Here is an 18470-nt window from a genome sequence, read left to right on the forward strand (position 1 = left end):
TCTTCATGGGGATGATGGGGTCATAGCTGTACCTGGCTCTGATTTTGTTCTATAGAGCCATTGGGGTATGTTAGACCCCCAGATTACCTATAATGTAACCTCAGTTGAGCCCTCTTGTGATTTTTTTTTATTTCAGTTTGCTGTCTTTCTCCTTTTGTATACAGAAGGCCCCAACATCAGTCTACTGCAGGCCACCCAAGGAATCATGATATTACTTTTCAATTTTGCAAGATTTAATTTTAAAATTTTTATCCCTAAAATTTAACCATTTTTGAATAAACTTTAAAAAAATATATATTTTTTCGATTAAACTTTATTTTTTCTGGCCCTATTTACAGATAAGGGGTTGAATTATTTGTGTTCTGAAGCATTTTGGAATATCTCAAATGGAAGTTTTTTTTTTTTTTTTTTTTTTTTTTTTTTCCCCGTGGGGTCTGTCAGACCCCACGTTACCTAATATAGTAACAAAATCAAGATTACCTTACAAGGGTTAAAGAGTTGGACAGAATAGGGGTGACAGTGAACTGCTTGCCGGGTGCAGCGCGCCCACCGTAGTGGAGAAGGGATGCAAGCTGACAGTTCAGAAGAGCATTGACCATGAAAGTAGTGATAGAACAGAGATAAAGATTCAGCATTGCGGCAAAGAGAGAGAGGCTGAAGAGAGTTGGTTAAAGGAGGAGAGCTGATGAGACGAAAAGCCTTCGACTCCACCCTATTCAAAAGAGCTGTGTGAGGAGAACCCCTCCAGACATGCAAATTGTACTCAAAACAGGGGTGAATAAGTCCCCTGTATAAAGGTGACATCTGAGCAGGGATAAAATGTATTAGCATGCATAGAATACTGATACTGTACTATTAGCTACATGTAGAGAAGATAGTACCGTTTACTTGTTAAATGTGCATTACTACAATCAGTCCATTTGACTACGTGCAGTTATATTGAAATATTATGCAGATACCATCTTAAATGAGCCCGATATTCATTTATGTGGAAGCAAATAAGAAAAAATTATTTCTTTAGTTTGTATATTTTAAACAAAATTGTATTGGCCAGTTTTTAGAATAGAGGATTAGAGTTCTCGTAAATTCTTTTTAATCCACTGCATTTTAACCTTGTCACAAACCCCTCACTGTTTTGGAGCGTAATTAAATATGTAGGAAAATTATATTAGTTCCAAAGTTCTTTACCTGAAGAAAATAAAGGATGGGTATATTTTGTCATGCAGTCATGAATTTTCATGGGATCTAGAAATAAATTAGTTCAGGCATTGTTCAGGTGTTGTACACAGACATACTAGAAGGACAAGCATTAAACTATTGATCTATAATATTAATGCCAAGTGACTGGAGTTAGTGGTCATGTGACTGGACTTAGAGGTCAGACCATTATGTCCAATCACAGAGGAAAACAATATGTAATAAATCTGATTATCCAAAGGAGGCTCAAAAGGGTGTGATCATATACGGTAAAGACTGATGTACACATATGAGTAAAAAATGGGGGATTCCAGTTGACTGTTAATGTCTTGACCGGAGGTCAAATGGAAAAAAGTAGCTGTTTGTGATCGGATACTAACACCTCTACCCTAATGTGCTTGTGGTGATGTATTTGCAGTCATACATAACAGGATATAAATGTAGATAGTTAGCCTTTCACTCTTCAAGGTTAGAAGGGCTGCAGTCAAGGTGACAACCCAGTACGGTACCATGAAGCAGCTGTTAAATCATCCAACAACTTAAAGAAGCTTTGGAAGTCGCCGGTATATTTCTGGATGCTGCAGCATAGGGCTAGTTCAAGGACACGAAATGAGTGGTGCTGGATTTTTTTTTTCCCTATACTCTACTTAGTTCAGTTAAATGCTGTATACCCCACTGGGGAGGGGGGAGAGAATACTTCTCCAGTATCCCAGCTTGTCATAAAAGGTGACAAAAGGGGCACTTTAATCTCCATCTTTTCCTCTCTTCCCCCCTTTTGCTTCTTGTACTTTATCTGTCCAACCTCTCTGCCTTATATTTTAACTTTAATACCCACCCAACCCCCTTTCATCTTAGTGCCATATAGTCATTTGAGTGGCATGGTGCTAGCTTTGGTTTTTCATCCAATGTAATTCATTCCAGCTAAAAATAAATGTTTTTAATGACTGAATTTTTTATTCACTGTCTCCCCAGTATTGATATACTTTAAGTAAAAAAATATTATTTTAATGACAATGAATCTTTTCTTCATTATCTCCCTGTATTACACTTCCCCTGGGGAGGGGGTGACAGAATACTTCCCCAGTATCCCTGCTTGTAAAAGCTGACTAAAAGGGGCACTTTAATCTTCTTCCTTCCCCTCTTCCCTCTTTGCTAGAATCTTGTACTTTATCTGTCCCACCTCTCTGCCTTATATATTCACTTTAATACCCACCCAACCCTTTTTAAATGCCATAGAGTCAATAAGTGGCTTGGTGCTAGCTTTTCCTTTTCCTTTTTTTTTTTTTCCAATTATCCAATCCAGTCCCTTTAGTTTTGAGAAATCTTACATCTCCCTTTAGTTTTGAGAAATCTCACATAAGAGTGTTAGGCTAGTCCAGTATAGTTCAAGTTCAGTCAATGTGAAATAAAAATTAGCCTCTAAATTTCATTTATGGAAAAGTACTTTTAACTCCAAACACTATGAAAACAGTATGCACTCCAGCAGGGTATGCTTAGTGAAGTTTCCTGTTCACACTGTTACAGCACTGCTACTGATTCAATGGATAATGATAAAGTAAAAACCCTTATCAGTTACGTTACTGAGATCACTTCAGATACTAGTTGTTATGGGAAATAAAAAAAAAAAAATCCTAAGTTAGGTTATTCAGCACATTGGGTACATTACTACACATCACTGATTGGCATATTTTAATACCAATCGTTTATTTAAATCTGCACACATGTGCAGTAACATAACCCTGTCGTGTCCAGTAGCACAGGATATATTTATATACTGTACTATCAATGGAAATGCATTGAACACAGTAATATAAAAAAAAAAAAGCAAAAGTTAGCACCAAGCCAATGAAAATATGGCACTGAGGTGGAAGGGGGTTGGGTGGTTGTTAAAGTGAAAATATAAGGCTGAGAGATAAGACACATGAAGTACAAGAGGAGGTGAATAATAAGCGCCAGTACCAAGCTAAAACAATGACTACATGGCACTATAATGGAAGAGGGTTTGGTGGGTATTAAAGTGAAAATATAAGGCAGAGAGGTAAGACAGATAAAGTACAGGAGCAGAGTGGGAAGAGGGGAAGGATGAAGATTAAAGTGCCCCTTTTAGACGGTTTTTACGACAAGCAGGGATACTGAGGAGGTATTCTATCCCCCCCCCTCCCCAGGGAGAAACTTGGTCATTGAGTGGCTTGGTGCTCGCTTTCCTTTTTTCTTTTTCTTTTTTAATTATTCCATTTCATTCCATTCCATTCATGAGTCCTTTACTCATCCCTCTTAACCACCTGTGAGGTCTACAAATACCTGTACACTAGTCAAATTTAACACAAAGAGAACTACTCAGCTACAGACCAGTATCACTGACCAGTGTTGTAAGATACTAGAAAAGCTGATAAGGGAAGTTTGGGTAAAACATCTAGAACATGGTATGATAAAAGAGAGGCATTTCGGTTTTAGGAAGGGAAAATCATGTGTTACTAATCTTCTAAGCAATTATGACAAAGTTAGAGAAACATTACAGAAAAGAGAAGGATGGGTGGACAGTATCTATTTAGATTTTAAGAAAGCATTTGACAAAGTACCGCACCAAAGACTTTTATGGAAGCTGTACCATCAAGGAGGTATCCAAGGCAATCTCCACTGTTGGATGCAGGATTTTCTCAGAGAAAGGGAAATGAGAACAATATTAAGGGGAAATTACTCATCATGGAGGGAAGTGACCAGCAGAGTTCCACAGGTCTCAGTTATGTTTTTAGTATATTATGTTTTTAGTATATATAAATGACATAGACAGTAATATTGGAAACGGAAGCTATCTAAATATGTTTGCAGATGATGCAAAAATTCAAAAGAAAATTACTAACATAGATTCTTGCAAAGAGCTGCAAGAGGAATTGAACAAGCTTCATGAATGGAGCAATAAATGGCAAATGGAATTTAATGTGGATAAGTGTCATGTAATAAAATTTGGAAAAAGTGAGAAAATACCAGATTGGTATTATAAGTTAGGAAGATCAACCCTACACATATCAGAAAAGGAGAAGGACCTAGGAGTAATTATCAGTAACAGACTATCTCCTGATGATCACATCAGTGAGAAGGTACGAAACATGTATACATTGTTTGCTAATATGAGAATAGCATTCACATATATAAATGAAGATATGCTGAGGAAGATATTCATCAGACCAACTCTGGAGTATGCATCACAGTAGTCTGGAATCCTCATCTCAAAAAACACAGATAAGATTGAAAAAGTACAACGGGCCACTACAAGATGAGTACCAAGCTTAAGGGATTTAAGTTACTGAGAAAGACTGGAAAGATTGAATTTACCAACGCTGCAGGAGAGGAGGAGGAGACATGATTATGCTATATAAATGCATATCAGGGGAAGAGAAAATAGACATAAATGAATATATATCATATGTGTGAAGCATCAGCAAGAGGACATTGCAAAATACAGCATAAAAAGAGAGGTGATAAAGATGTATGGAAATTCAGTTTCCCTAATAGGACAATTGATCAGTGGAATGCACAACCTAATGGGGTAGTGTGTGCCAAAACTATTTATAATTTCAAGGATATGTATGATAAAAATGGTTTAATACACGGGACAGTACAAGTTTGACTCATTCCTGTAAAGATACAAAGCTAAGGCAATCCTCACGCCTAACAGATTAGATAACTCGTCCCCAGATGATTAATTATAACTATGTTTATCCAACCTAACTCATTCATACCTTAGAAATTCGAATTTTTACTGCTTTCCGCCTAATCTAATTTAATTTAAGGGCGGAAACTACCCGAGAAAGCTTTGAGACGAATGATATGAGAAGCCGGAATGACCATTTGCCGTTTGTAAACAAAGGGCGAGAGGCTCCGATCATGTTACCCCTACAGAGATCAGAGGACAAATGGCATATTTGTGGCGGCCTCTGGCAACTCCCGCGCATGCGCCGTAGGGGGCGGACAGGGGGACAGATCATAACGCTACACCGGCTACCACCAGTACCAACATCGCCACCTCAACGAAGTTTCAAGTTACCGGTACTTCCACATCGTGACACTGTTGTGAACATTCACAAGGGGCCTTGTGAATTCGCAAGCTAGTGAACCCTTTCACATACTTGTGAACGACCGTAAAAGTTATTTATCCAGCTTGTGAAACGCTCCCAATGCTGTGAACCGATCGCAACGGTGAGGGAAGTCTGTTAGCCGTCCGGAGCACTTTTAAGGACTTGGGAATCGTTCACAAGAGGCGAGTCGGCAACGGATAAACTTAAACAGTGAACTTACGCATCCGCCAACTAAGGAATTTTCGACCACGGAGAGACTTCCTCAGTGACTGCGATGATTGAGAGTTAGGACATTATACCATATAGACTGGAAATGAATTCTGTTTGTGACAGACTTGGTGAGAAATAACTACAATCGACGCAGTTTTCCCGGAGATGAAACTTAATATGCACTTTCGGTATTTGAAAGCCAGTTATCACGCAGACACTGGAAGCTCTAGTTACACCGGAAATAATAATATTCATCCGTTTCCAAGTGGATAATAGAGATAAAGAAAGCACGCAGAATATTCGAGGAAAGTAGACAGAATATTCGAGGAAAACAGGCAGAATATTCAGAGATGGCAGGAACAATATTGGAGGAAAGCAGTCAGAATATTCAGAGACGGTAGGCAGAATATTCAAGGAAAGCAGGCAGAATAGTCAAAGGTAGGCAGAATATTCAAAGAAATCATGTTGAGTATTCAGGGAAAGCAGGTAGAATATTCAAAGAAAGCAGACAGAAAGGAGGCTGTGCGTTTGTAACTCATAGTTCAAGCACACAAATGCACACTAATACACTTAGATGCGCACAAATACCGTACACTTAGTATTTGCTAACTATATTTTTGTGGGCAGAATGGTACTTGACAGCGGCACAGATACGAGAGTGGTGAGAGGACGATCGAGAGGTCTGTCTTTTCATATGGCTGTGGTATGGAAGGTAAAACTGAGAGGAATAAGAGAGAGAGAGAAGGGGAGGGTGCAGTCCAGGCGAAAAGCTGAAGTTGAAGAAATTATAAAACCCAGTGTCTGATGAATACGTGGAGGAGCTGGGTGCTGCAGATAAAAAGAACAATATAGCGAGATGGGATAATATATAGGGTGTTGGGATAAAGAGGCAAAGAAGAGTGGTGAAGGAAAAGAGTAAAAAAGGCAAGAAGGATGCAGAAAAGGGGCTCAAGTGAAAGAACATATTAATACTAGAGAAACAGTAGGTAAATGAAGATCTTGGAAGAAAAACGAAAACAGCAACTTATTCTGGAAATATATGGAAAAATGTCGAAGTGAAAGTGGAAAAGATTGTGAAAATGGAAGAACTGTGGAAACGAAGTAAGGAGCAGAAGGAAAGAAATGTCAAAAGACTGATGAATGGAAAAGGTTAGAGAGGCTTTGGTGATTGTCTATAGAGAAGGAATTTAGATACTCCAGTTAACTTTTTTTTTTTTTCTGTACCAGTCAATCGTAACTCACCGCACCTTATCGATTTGATCGTTGTTTTCAGCCGTGGACAAAAAAGAAAATTTTTAACACTTTTTTAAAGAAATTGCTATTATACCGAAACATTTATTGAACTATTGGTAACAGTTTATTATTCTAGTGCAAAATAATGTCAAAGGCAATCTCAATTCGCTGTTTTTATAAATAAAATGATAGTATCCATGCTAGCCTTAGCGTTCTTTTACCGATCCTAAGGGAAGAGGATTTCACTCATGGGAGGCGTTCACAAGACCATGGTAAATAACTCCTAGGAATGCCTCACAGTAGTGAAATGTTTTGGCTCTTGGGAACGGACTCTTGTGAAAAGGGAAGGCCACTTTGATAAATATGGCCCCAGAACCACTCACCAGAATCGCCCGGACCTAAATAGTACCACAACTACCAGTACCACCACTACCACTACATCACACCATAACATCAGCAAGTCAGTTACCACTCACTGCACGACTGAACAAGGAGTGGTACCGTCAGAGTTGCCAAATCTATCTTAGCAAACACTGTTTGATTGTTATTCAAAAACCGCTAAAGTCGCTAAGTACTGTACATTGAAACTCCAGAAAATCGCTAGAAAAAGTACCAAAATTTCTATAATATCGCCAAAACTGCATCAATCTCTAGAATATCGCTAGATTTTTAATAGCTGAACGTGAAATATTGCCACAAAATAGAAGTGAATATCTCAAGATCTAGTAAGAAAATCGCTAAATTGGCGGGCGGCCGGGCGATGCCGCACATGCTCATTGAGGCTGGTTCCTCTCAACATCGTATCAGCGCACGCTATTGGCTGTGAGTTACTCAAGTGGCCAATAGCGTGCGTCGATACAAATGAAGTAAGCGAAGCAAAATGTAACCAAAATGTAACGGAGTAATGCAGCGAAAGTAACGATGTAACGGACTAGGAAAATAACGGAAGTTATGAGTCCGTTACAGTAAAAACACCACCACCAAAAAGTAATGAATCCGTTACTCAAAAATGTAACTTCGGTAATAACGGAATAACGGACCGGTGCTCACCATGGTCGATAACACTGTATAACAAATTTCAGGGTCAAGAAAAAAACATAGTCCTCTTTAGGATTTTATTTATTTATTTTTTTATGTGAGGAAGAAGGAATCAAAGGCCATGAGCCCGCAGTAACAGTTCCCTCCAAGAGAAAAACAAAATACAATAGAGAGCCAAATTCAAGATCCGATCATTTTAAGATGCCTGGACACACTGCGTTTGAAAGACTGGAGATCATAGGCAGCAGGAAATACAGACAGAGGGAGACAGTTCCAGAGTTGACCTGTTGCATAAATGAAAGACTGGGAGTAACGGTTAACTCTTGCATTAGAGAGTTGGACAGAAAAGGGATGAGAGTTTGCTGCCAGACGGGTGCTAAGCGCCCGTCGTAGAGGTGGAGGAATGCAAGCAGACAGATCAGAGGAGCAGTGACCATTAAAGTAGCGATAGAAAAGAGATAAAGATGCAACAGTGCGGCGAAGAGACAGAGATTGAAGGGAGTCAGTAAGAGGAGAGTTAATGAGACGAAAAGCCTTTGACTCCACCCTATTGAGAAGAGCTGTGTGTGGGGAGCCTCCCCACACATGAGAGTTGTACTCTACACAGGGGCGGATAAAACCCCTGTACAGAGTCAACAATTGTGCAGGGGTAAAGAAAGGGCGGAGTCGGCTTAGCACACCCAATCTCTTGGAAGTAGATTTTACAAGAGATGTAATATGATCTTTCCAAGATAAGTACCGAGTAAATGAAACCCCAAGCATGTTCAAGGATGATGCAGGATTAAGCTGAATATTATTAAACATTAATGGGTATACCTGTGGAAGATTTTGTCGGGTTGATAGGTGTAAGAACGGAGTCTTAGATGCATTAAAAACAACCATATTATTTCTACCCCAGTCAGAGATACGAGCCAAGTCAGACATTAGGTGTGCCATAGCCTCATCCCTTGTTTGTTGAAGTAACTGTTGAGATGGGTGTTGCGGGAACCGAATGGAAAGGTGAAGGGTGGAGTCATCAGTGGATAGGGTTAGATGTACAACTTAGAAGATCATTGATGAATAAAAGGAAGAGAGTTGGTGATAGGACAGAGCCCTGAGGAACACCACTGTTGATAGATCTAGGAGAAGAACGATGGCCGTCTACAACAGCGGCTATAGAACGACCAGAAAGGAAGCTAGCGATGAAGGCACAGATAGAAGGATAGAAACCGTAGGAGGGCAGTTTGAAAATTAAAGATTTATGCCAGACTCGATCGAAAGCCTTTGAGATGTCAAGTGCAATGGCAAAGCTTTCGCCAAAGTCCCGAAAGGAGGATGACCAGGAGCCTGAAAGGTAGGTGAGAAGATCGCCAGTGGAGCGTCCCTGACGGAACCCGTACTGACGATCGGAAAGAAGGTTGTGATAGGAAAGATGCCTTAAAATTTTGCTATTGAGAATTGACTCGAAAACTTTTGAAATACAGGACGTTAAAGCAATTGGGAGATAGTTGGAGGGTTGGGAGTGGTCACCCTTCTTTGGGACTGGCTGAATGAGAGTAAACTTCCAGTAAGAAGGAAAGGTAAAGGTACCAGTTGACAGACAAAGGCGAAAGTTTGCCTAGGCAGGGTGTAAGACCAGAAGCACAGTTCTTGAGAACAACAGGAGGGACCCCATCAGGCCCATATGCCTTGTTAGTACTGAGGCCAGTGATGGCAGAAAATACATCAGCTGAAGAAATTTTAATGTCAGCCATGAGGAAGCCAGAGGGGGGAAGTGATGGAGGAACAGCACCGGAATCGTCTAAGGTGGAATTGGAGGAGAAAGACTGTGCAAAAAGAGATCTGCTTTATCAGTAGAAGAAATAGCTACAGAACCATCAGAGTAGAAAAGAGGAGGGAAGGATGATGAGGTAAAGTTGTTAGAAAATTGTTTGGCAAGGTGCCAGAAGGAGCGGGAAGAATTCGAGTTGGAGAGTTGAGAGCAATTAGTATGGATGAAATTATTTTTAGTAGAGCGAAGAACAGACTTAGCACGATTCCGGGCAGAAACGTAAAGCTTATCATTTCAAGTGTGCTGAATCTGAATCTGATAGCCAGATACCCCTATCACGTCACATTTTCTCGTGATATGTCTACTAAACATTCATACATCATCATCGACGCCTACGTTGCCCCATGAGGAACGTAGGAGCCCGGGACTAGGCAAGTTGGTCCTGACAATTAAGATGAGAGTGTCAAGCCTCACTCATCCGTGAGTGCCATTACATGAGCAATAAACCCCAGTCACTCCTTGGATATAAACCTTCACCAGCTCAATCCGATTGAAGTGCTTTAATTACCTACCAAACCACCAGGCGCCATAATTTGGTTATATGGTTACCACCCAGCGTAGTAAATGGTTTCCTGGTGTACAGGAAACCATTTGGCTTGTCACTCAGTGTAGAGTCATCCACAGGCAGAAAGAAAAGGAAAGAATAAAGGAAAGAAAGACAGAAGAGGGAGCGTTAAGTCACCCGTAGGCAGAAGCAAGGTAAAGAGAAGAGTATACTGAGAGGTAAGTACAGCACCCCCGAGCCGCGCAGATTCTGTGACGTCAAACTTAATAAGAGAGAGAGAGAGAGAGGTGGGGGTGGTGGAAGAAAACGGGAGCTTGACAGAAAACCATCTGTATGTATGGTATGCTTTTGTATTATGAATGTTCACACAGGTCGCTACTGAAGACACTCACAACCTGTATATTCCTCACGTCATCATTATCTGAGACATGTGACTGGTAAACTACATAATGATGATATATCAAAAGGGATAGCAAGTAAATATAGCTTGAGCAGGAAGATGATTATGGAAAATATCCAGAGTTGAAAGTTACACAAGAACCAGGAAGCAGAATCGGAGCCCAGTCCTGAGGAGACACATGAAGGCTTTGCAAGAATGTTTTCATTTTTTTCCTTTTATGATTTCCCTGTATAGGGAGACTTAAGATTCCCACCTCAAGTGCGGCTGTTACTTGTAGCCCTTAATTATATACCTTAACTGTTGGGTGGAGATAGTACACTTGCATCTCTCACAAGCTTACATTCAGCAAAACATACTAATATCATTTTTAGTGCCTTGCAATCAGTTAAGGGGAAAAATATAAGTAATTCACATAATGTCTTATTCTTTATTTACAATACTTGTATCCCTTACCTGACATGCTTTCTTAGTTTGGATTTCAATTTTTTACACTTCTGAACCTCTCTATTCAGAATCCTTATTCTAAAATATAATCTGCATCTAACAAAGTAGTGTACAACATCCTCATGCAAATTAACATGTTTACATATTAATCTGGTTAAGTTTTTCATGCATTTCCTTCCAGATCTAAGTGATTTCTTCCTATGATAACATTCAAATATTTTTTCCATTATTTTCAGCTGTTCAAACAATTCATTTGATGGTGTCATCAGCTTGCCTTTATTCCTACAAACCTATCCTATCCAGGTCCTATCATCAGGTTTAACATTTGTTCCAAGGTATGAATATTTTTGAAATTTGTGGGCAATAAACCCAACAACATACCTTAGGCCTTCTGTTTTCATGCATTCCTCTAATTCCCCTTTTTGGACGGTGGAGGATACTGTACTATCATTCTTGCCTCCAATATCATACCCTGGGTCAGAAGAGAAAAGCACTGCTGAAAGAAGTAATTCTGACTCAACTGTTTCTGTGTCAGACATGTCATTTGCTGAGTCACCAACATCCTTCACAGAAAATGACCCCTCTGACAAAGAGTTATCTTCATTTTCCTTAATAATATCTGCTCCCCACCAATTCACAGGTTCCACCAAGAAGGTATGATCTTATCCTATACTTCACCTGAAGTGCAGATGGGTGCTGATAAGAGGCTCCCATTTGTCTCAGATAACCAAGCATGTGTTCTAGGCAGTCTTGGTTTAACCTGTACGTTAAAATATAGCCAACTCCAAAGCTATTTTGTAGGAATTCATACAGTCTAAGCAAGGACTGGGAGGATACAATTATTCCTTTTTGAAATGGATACAGACTCTACCCCTAACTTTCATGTCCCTGATAGTTTGCAACATGCTGTTTAAAACATCTGTTTGTGTTTTTAAGTGAATACCAAAACCTGACCTGGACTCTTTTTCTGCATTAGGTCTTTTAGAGTTTAAAACATCAAACCATGCATCTACTAATGCTATGAAGTTACTTGTATCCTTCTAGTCCTTGCTTTTTAGAAGTCCTTGCTTTCCAAAGTATCTAATTGATTTTGCAGTTGTTTCTGTAAGTAACTGTGCAGCTAGTCTAACGTTTATCCTTTTTACTCCTCCTACATCTATGTGTTTGTGTGACAAACGGTGACTTGTCTTAAATCATATTCACTTCTGATGATTATTTCTCTAACACTACTCTTTGTCACAGTTGGCTTTGAATTTCCATGCAAAGTGAACCCATTATCTAAAAGATTTTTCCTGATGAGCTTTAATAGGTGGGGTGCATCAGCGAACACAAAAATTGGCCGATTAGAGGCATATGGGTTTGGGAAAGATGTGTTAGTCACATTAATATCCAGTGTTTTCCACAACCTTACATTTGTGGGTCCTAGATCACTAACAATAGCAACAACAACAAATCCAGCTGCCTCTACTTCAAGAATTGTGTTAAATAAAATGTCCCTTGTCATGTCACAGTCAAATTCATAAAACACAAGCTGTTTCCATGGCTTTATCAGTCCTCTAATCATGGCACATTGGACACTAAGTTTTGGGGCAAATAAAGTGTCATTTCCAATGTCATATGACCAATCCTGAGCAACTGCAGTCTCATCAAAAGAAAGAACACATAGTCGCTCATACTCAGACATAGTAGAAGCTTGATGATGCAAAAAGTTAATTACAGAAAACAAAATTCCTGGCTCCACAGCAAATTTGGACACCCACCGGCTGATAGTGGCAGAAGAAGGCAGAGGAAAATTCCACTGTTCCCTTAAAAAACGATAGACTTTAGGACTTAAGGTTCTTAGAGTCAGAGCTTTACTAATGTCCTCTTCCTGCCACTTTCCTACGTGGTTAGATGATAAACAATACTGAGTCTGATTTGATGTAAAAGTTCTACTCAAAGCTTTGGAAACATCTTGTTGGCATTGGCTTTTAACATTCTCTAATTCATTCCTTAGCGAATCTAACAATTCTTGATATTTAATGTTTAAGGCACGTAAATAGTCTCTATCTTTAGTGACTGCCCTAAGTTTTTTATGAAGATAGTCATTATAGGAAGACATGCGCTGAATGAACTTAAGCAACTTGTTTTCCTGGGGTACAGAGGGTGCGCCTGCACCTTGATAATGTGGCTCATCCCCAGGAGGGAGTGTCTGTGTTGTCCCTGGCCGCTCATCACTTGCTGGCTGAGAGGAAGCTGCAAAATTCAAGATACAATAGTTGATTAACAGTTTATTAAGACAAAACCTTACATGTGTATTTGTTATCATGTGGTGTTCGAAATTCACTGGATTACTGAGTAAAGGAAACTGCTTTGACATGGTTTGGGTATATGGAAAGATTAAATGGAGGACGAATCGTTAACTTGATATATGTGAGGGGTTATTATTTACCTTTGACACCTTTAGGTCCAGCGATGGGAGGAGTCAACGCACCTTGATAATGTGGCTCATCCTCAGGAGGGAGTGTCCGTGTTGCCCCTGGCCGCTCGTCACTTGCTGGCTGAGAGGAAGCTGCAGAATTCGTGGAACATTATTTATATATCTGAGTGGGTACACAAAGCACATGATATTTCAATCCTGAATTTTCCTTATTTAACAGTTGTGCTGCAGATAGCCTTCACTTGATCTAAAAAATACACATTTAGAATGTCCCATGATATATATATTGTATATATATATATATATATATATATATATATATATATATATATATATATGAGAGAGAGAGAGAGAGAGAGAGAGAGAAACTGGATAAGCATGTCACAATTGAGGATCAATTCAATATTTTACTTTTGCTTTATTTAAATATCGAAATCGACTTCAGCAACACCTAACTACACAGGTAATTTATATTTCAGTAGTGTTTATACTCTAGGGTCTCTCTTCATCCTAATTATTGATAAGAATGTTAACAATTTCTCTTGTTGCATTTATACAATATTGGTACACAAGACATCTTTATGCATATTAATTCATAAACCACAAAGAGGACTGGATACCTTTTGGTATATGTGTTCTAAGATACTGTAATAATAATATTTGTTATATGACACAAGTGCGAGTGCTTGGTGCATAAAAGTATCATATACAAATTGTAAGACAATATTAAAAAATTAAAAACAACTGAAAAAAAGTTGTGTTGATATTAAAAACTAATATCATATAATAAAGCTCTTGCTATACAAAACACACATGCTAAATGGCAACACTCGACCACCATAGTTTACTTGTTACACAGTAAAGGAACTTACTAGCACAGTACAATGAGCTTTGGGCGTCCCGAACGTTCCTAAACTCATGGCACTTAGCGCAAGTCATACCAATACCCAAACAAGCTGGCCGTCTTATGAATCCCACCTCATTTCGTCCTGTTGTGCTGACTTCTTGTCATGAAGCGAATAGTTAATCATAGGCTTTTCTTAGTTTTAGAATTGAAGAATTCGTTAAATTATTGACAACGAGGCCACCTACATACAGAAGGTTGCTAGATCATTCAATGAACTTGGAGCATTCTATTTCGGAAGCATTTGCCAAAAAATGATTCATGATATGGGTGTTCTTGGACATCCATGAAGCCTATGACATGATGGCGACATGGTATACTAATGAAGCTCCATGCTTATGATTCATGAAGTAATTTGTCTGTTTTTACCTCCTTTATATTTTTTTAGAGACAACTCTGCCAAATTGCCCTGTAACGTAACATCCAATATATTTATCTAAGGAACGAGGTGACTCAGGGAATTTTGCTTCGTCTCACTTTATTTAGTGTTATAATCTATGATATTCTGTCAACAGCTCCCATCCCAAGGAATCTTAAATACTCACTCTGTGTTGACGAGTGTGCAATGTGGTACTCTTCCCGAAATGCAGTTTTCGGGTGGGCCGATTCAGGCAACCTTTGATTCCGTCAACCAGTGGTCCTTGCTTGGGAGATTTAAGGTTTCCGTCCCTAAGTTTGCCGTTGTAATTTTACCAATTGTAACCTCCTTGATTTGCATTTGACTTTGGCTAATCAATTGGCACCTTTTCAAAATTCTGTAAAATTTGTAGGCATACACTTTGATAGATGCTTAAGTATCATGTTAATGATTTAATTACTCGTTGTGATAACACATTAAATATATAAGTATACCGCGGGAATACTACTCGGGGAGCCGACAGGAAATCTTTATTGATGATGTACAACTCCTTTATTAGATCTTAGCTGGACTGTGGCTCACAAGTGAATAGGTCAGCGCCCGATGCCACACTGAGGAGGTTGGATATGTTGCAGAATTAATGTTTGTGAACTGAGCCCTGAGGTGTATGACTGTACGTCATATGAAATGGAGGCAAATGTACCTTTCCTTGCTGAGACCACCAAATTTTATCAGAGTTCGAACCATCAGAAAATCTGACATGGACAATGTAGCCTGAACACCCCCCCCCCCCCGTCGTCAAGACTATCGTCTTATGCTGGGAATTCGGTGGCCACTTGCTGTTCACCTCCACTTACTGACTCAGGAGCATGGTGTGAACCTCACTGTGACAAGTTTGTGTTGTTATAGCACCTTGGGAGCCACCCAGTCATACAGTTGATGTTTCATGGCTACCAGCACCAAAGACCAAGGCACCGGAGGCGGAGGTCCACCACTGTTACATGCGAGTGCGAAGCCCTCGCGAATCTCTCGTTAAGTAGTGGCATTCTCTCACATTTGAGCTGCCTAACCCGGCCCGGTCCGACCGTAACGCTTTTGAGAAGCTTATATTTCAGCAACCACAGGGCTGATCATTGCGTGGTTTGCACCATATGATAGACCCATTCTTTAAGATTTGTTTTTGACAGGTTTCACCACACCCAGGCAGCGCACGTGGCACGTGACACGCGCCAAGTGCAGCATGTCGAAATTCTTCAAAGAGGGCCACAGGCCAGTTTGTCGTACAGGCATGAAACATGGTAGGTACATAGTCACCAGTATACTCTAGGCACCCTTGGAGTGTAAGGCGACATTTCAATGCTTTCAGATTTGACCTCGCTCGTATCTCGCCAACAAAGGCGTTGTACTGGTTTGGTAGCATCATCGTATGATATTTGGGGTCTCACCAATTGTACACTGCTGGCTACAAGTCGAGTGAGTATGTGAAAGCTAGTGTGCTGCCATCTGAATATGCTCTTAGGTTTTGGTTTCTGACATAAATTATTGTTTACTACTGAACTTTTTGCCACTGATACAGCTATAAACCACTGGTTCTCATACTGGGAGCCGTGGCCCCCTTGGGGGCTATGGCAGGATTTTAAGGGGGCTATGGCAGGATTTTAAGGGGGCTATGGCGGAGTAGTGTAAGTAGTAAATCAGAGTGTGTCTGCCTCACACTTGGATGAGGGGGGCATGTGTTTAAGCTTGTCGCCTTGGACCATGTTACCCCAGTGTATACTTGCTACGTTTCAACACCGCTGGAGCAATGAGCAGTCAAAAAAAAAAAAAAAAAAAAAAAGGCTAAGTGGCAACGCTTTCTATGCAATATGCAAGAGTGAACTTGTTGTCCAGCAAACAATATATAAAGTCCTAATCACCTCTATAGAAGGGAATCTTCTAACAAACATAGGACTGTGTACAGAGGTTGTGTCTCCCTCGCTCCCTGTTATAACCTCCCTCTCGGCCACGACCCCATTTGCAGCCAGCAGATGTAAATTTTTGAGAAATATCCATGGCATTCTGAGCAGTATTGCAGTGTTACTTGCGAGGTAATTAATTGATATTAGTGTTGTGATACTAAATTATATTAGTTTTTTCTATCAACCAATCTAACCATATATATATATATATATATATATATATATATATATATATATATATATATATTGTTACGGAACAGAGAAAGATAACGTACACTTTAAGTGAGAATACGAAGAGTCACTACTGTCCCGTAAAGTTCCAGGTTCAAAACAAAAGAGTTAGGTAAAATTACAAGTTAAAGTTTAATGCTTAAACTAACAAGAAAACATTCAGGACTCATAAGGATAATGTAATGGCAAATAAACAGGTTAAATATATGGTTAACTGCAATAGCCTCTATTAACACGAAGTTAGCAAGAGTAAATTTATCTAAGTCAGCCCTGATAAAATGAGATACCAGATAATACTCAGTGAATGCCAGATAAATTATTACAGATACAAACTATTATCAAAAATGACTGACATAAAACCCAACATTAATTACAAAAACTTCACTAGGCCTACAAATTAAACTTATGCTATACAGTACAAGAAAAAATGCAACAACAGTTATACTCAAATTACACACAGCTGCTAGATGGTTGGAGATTTCTTGAGCACTCACAATAATAATATCTGTACAGGGGAGGACAGAGATGTGAACAAAATGAGGAGCAGATCTAAGTGGCAATGATGCAGAGACTGAGCTCATTATATAGGGGCCAGCAGAGCCTGATACAACTTGTAATGAGGACGCGCAAATGAAGCCATGGGGACAAAGAGATGACAATCCCGCAAAGTATAACAGAGATGTCGACTTACTCTACTATAACGGTAGAAGGGGGAACTGAGGCAGAACACGCTCGTGATCAAACATGCAGCATACTGTGCGTTAAAATTACACAAAGGATGATGAAATCATAGGCTATGTAACACCTCCCTCACAAAGAAAAAGAAATTTACAAAGGAAATTTCTTACTACTCTAAAACAATCTGTCTAAAGTCTAGATAAGCAATCTGCAATAACATTTTCTTTCCCCTTGACATGTTGTATGTCTAATGAATACTCCTGAAGAAGTAGACTCCATCTTGCCAATCTCTGATTTTTATCTTTAAACTTACTAAGGAATTTCAGTGGGTTATGATCGGTATAAATGACTATGGGGTCAAAACCAGAACACAAATAAAATGAAAAATGCTGTAAACCCAAAATCAAGGCCAAAAGCTCTTTCTCAATAGTTGAGTAGTTCTTTTGAGGTGGAGTGAACTTCTACTGTAATAAGATACAGGATGTTCAATACCCTGATCATCCTCTTGCAGCAAAACACAACGAATGGAAGACCTTTATCCCAGTCTTTCTGATGTTCCAAACAGTATTTCTTGAGCATCGATTTGAGTGTTTGATGATATCTCTCCAACGCTCCTTGGGTCTGGGGATGGTAAGCTGAAGACGTGATCTGGGTGATGCCCAACTCTTTCAGAGACTGCTTGAAAACATTTGACATGAAATTACTTCCTCGGTCTGACTGTACCTCCTTGGGCAGACCAAACTTTGTGAAGAACCCTAGCATTTCCTTAACCACGTTCTTTGCTGAGATATTTCTAAGTGGAATGGCTTCAGGATAACGAGTAGCCATATCAATCATGGTCAACACATAAGAAAATCCTGAAGAAGTCTTAGGAAGAGGGCCCACAATATCCACCAACACACGGGTGAAAGGCGCCTCAAAAGGAGGAATGGAAACTAGAGGTGCAACCTTTTCGGTCTGATTACACTTCCCCACAACTTGACAGGTGTGACAAGACTTACAATACCAG

This window comes from Coenobita brevimanus, chromosome 72 (assembly GCF_032717465.1).
Source record: "Coenobita brevimanus isolate Jiangsu-jjx chromosome 72, ASM3271746v2, whole genome shotgun sequence".
Taxonomy (NCBI): domain Eukaryota; kingdom Metazoa; phylum Arthropoda; class Malacostraca; order Decapoda; family Coenobitidae; genus Coenobita; species Coenobita brevimanus.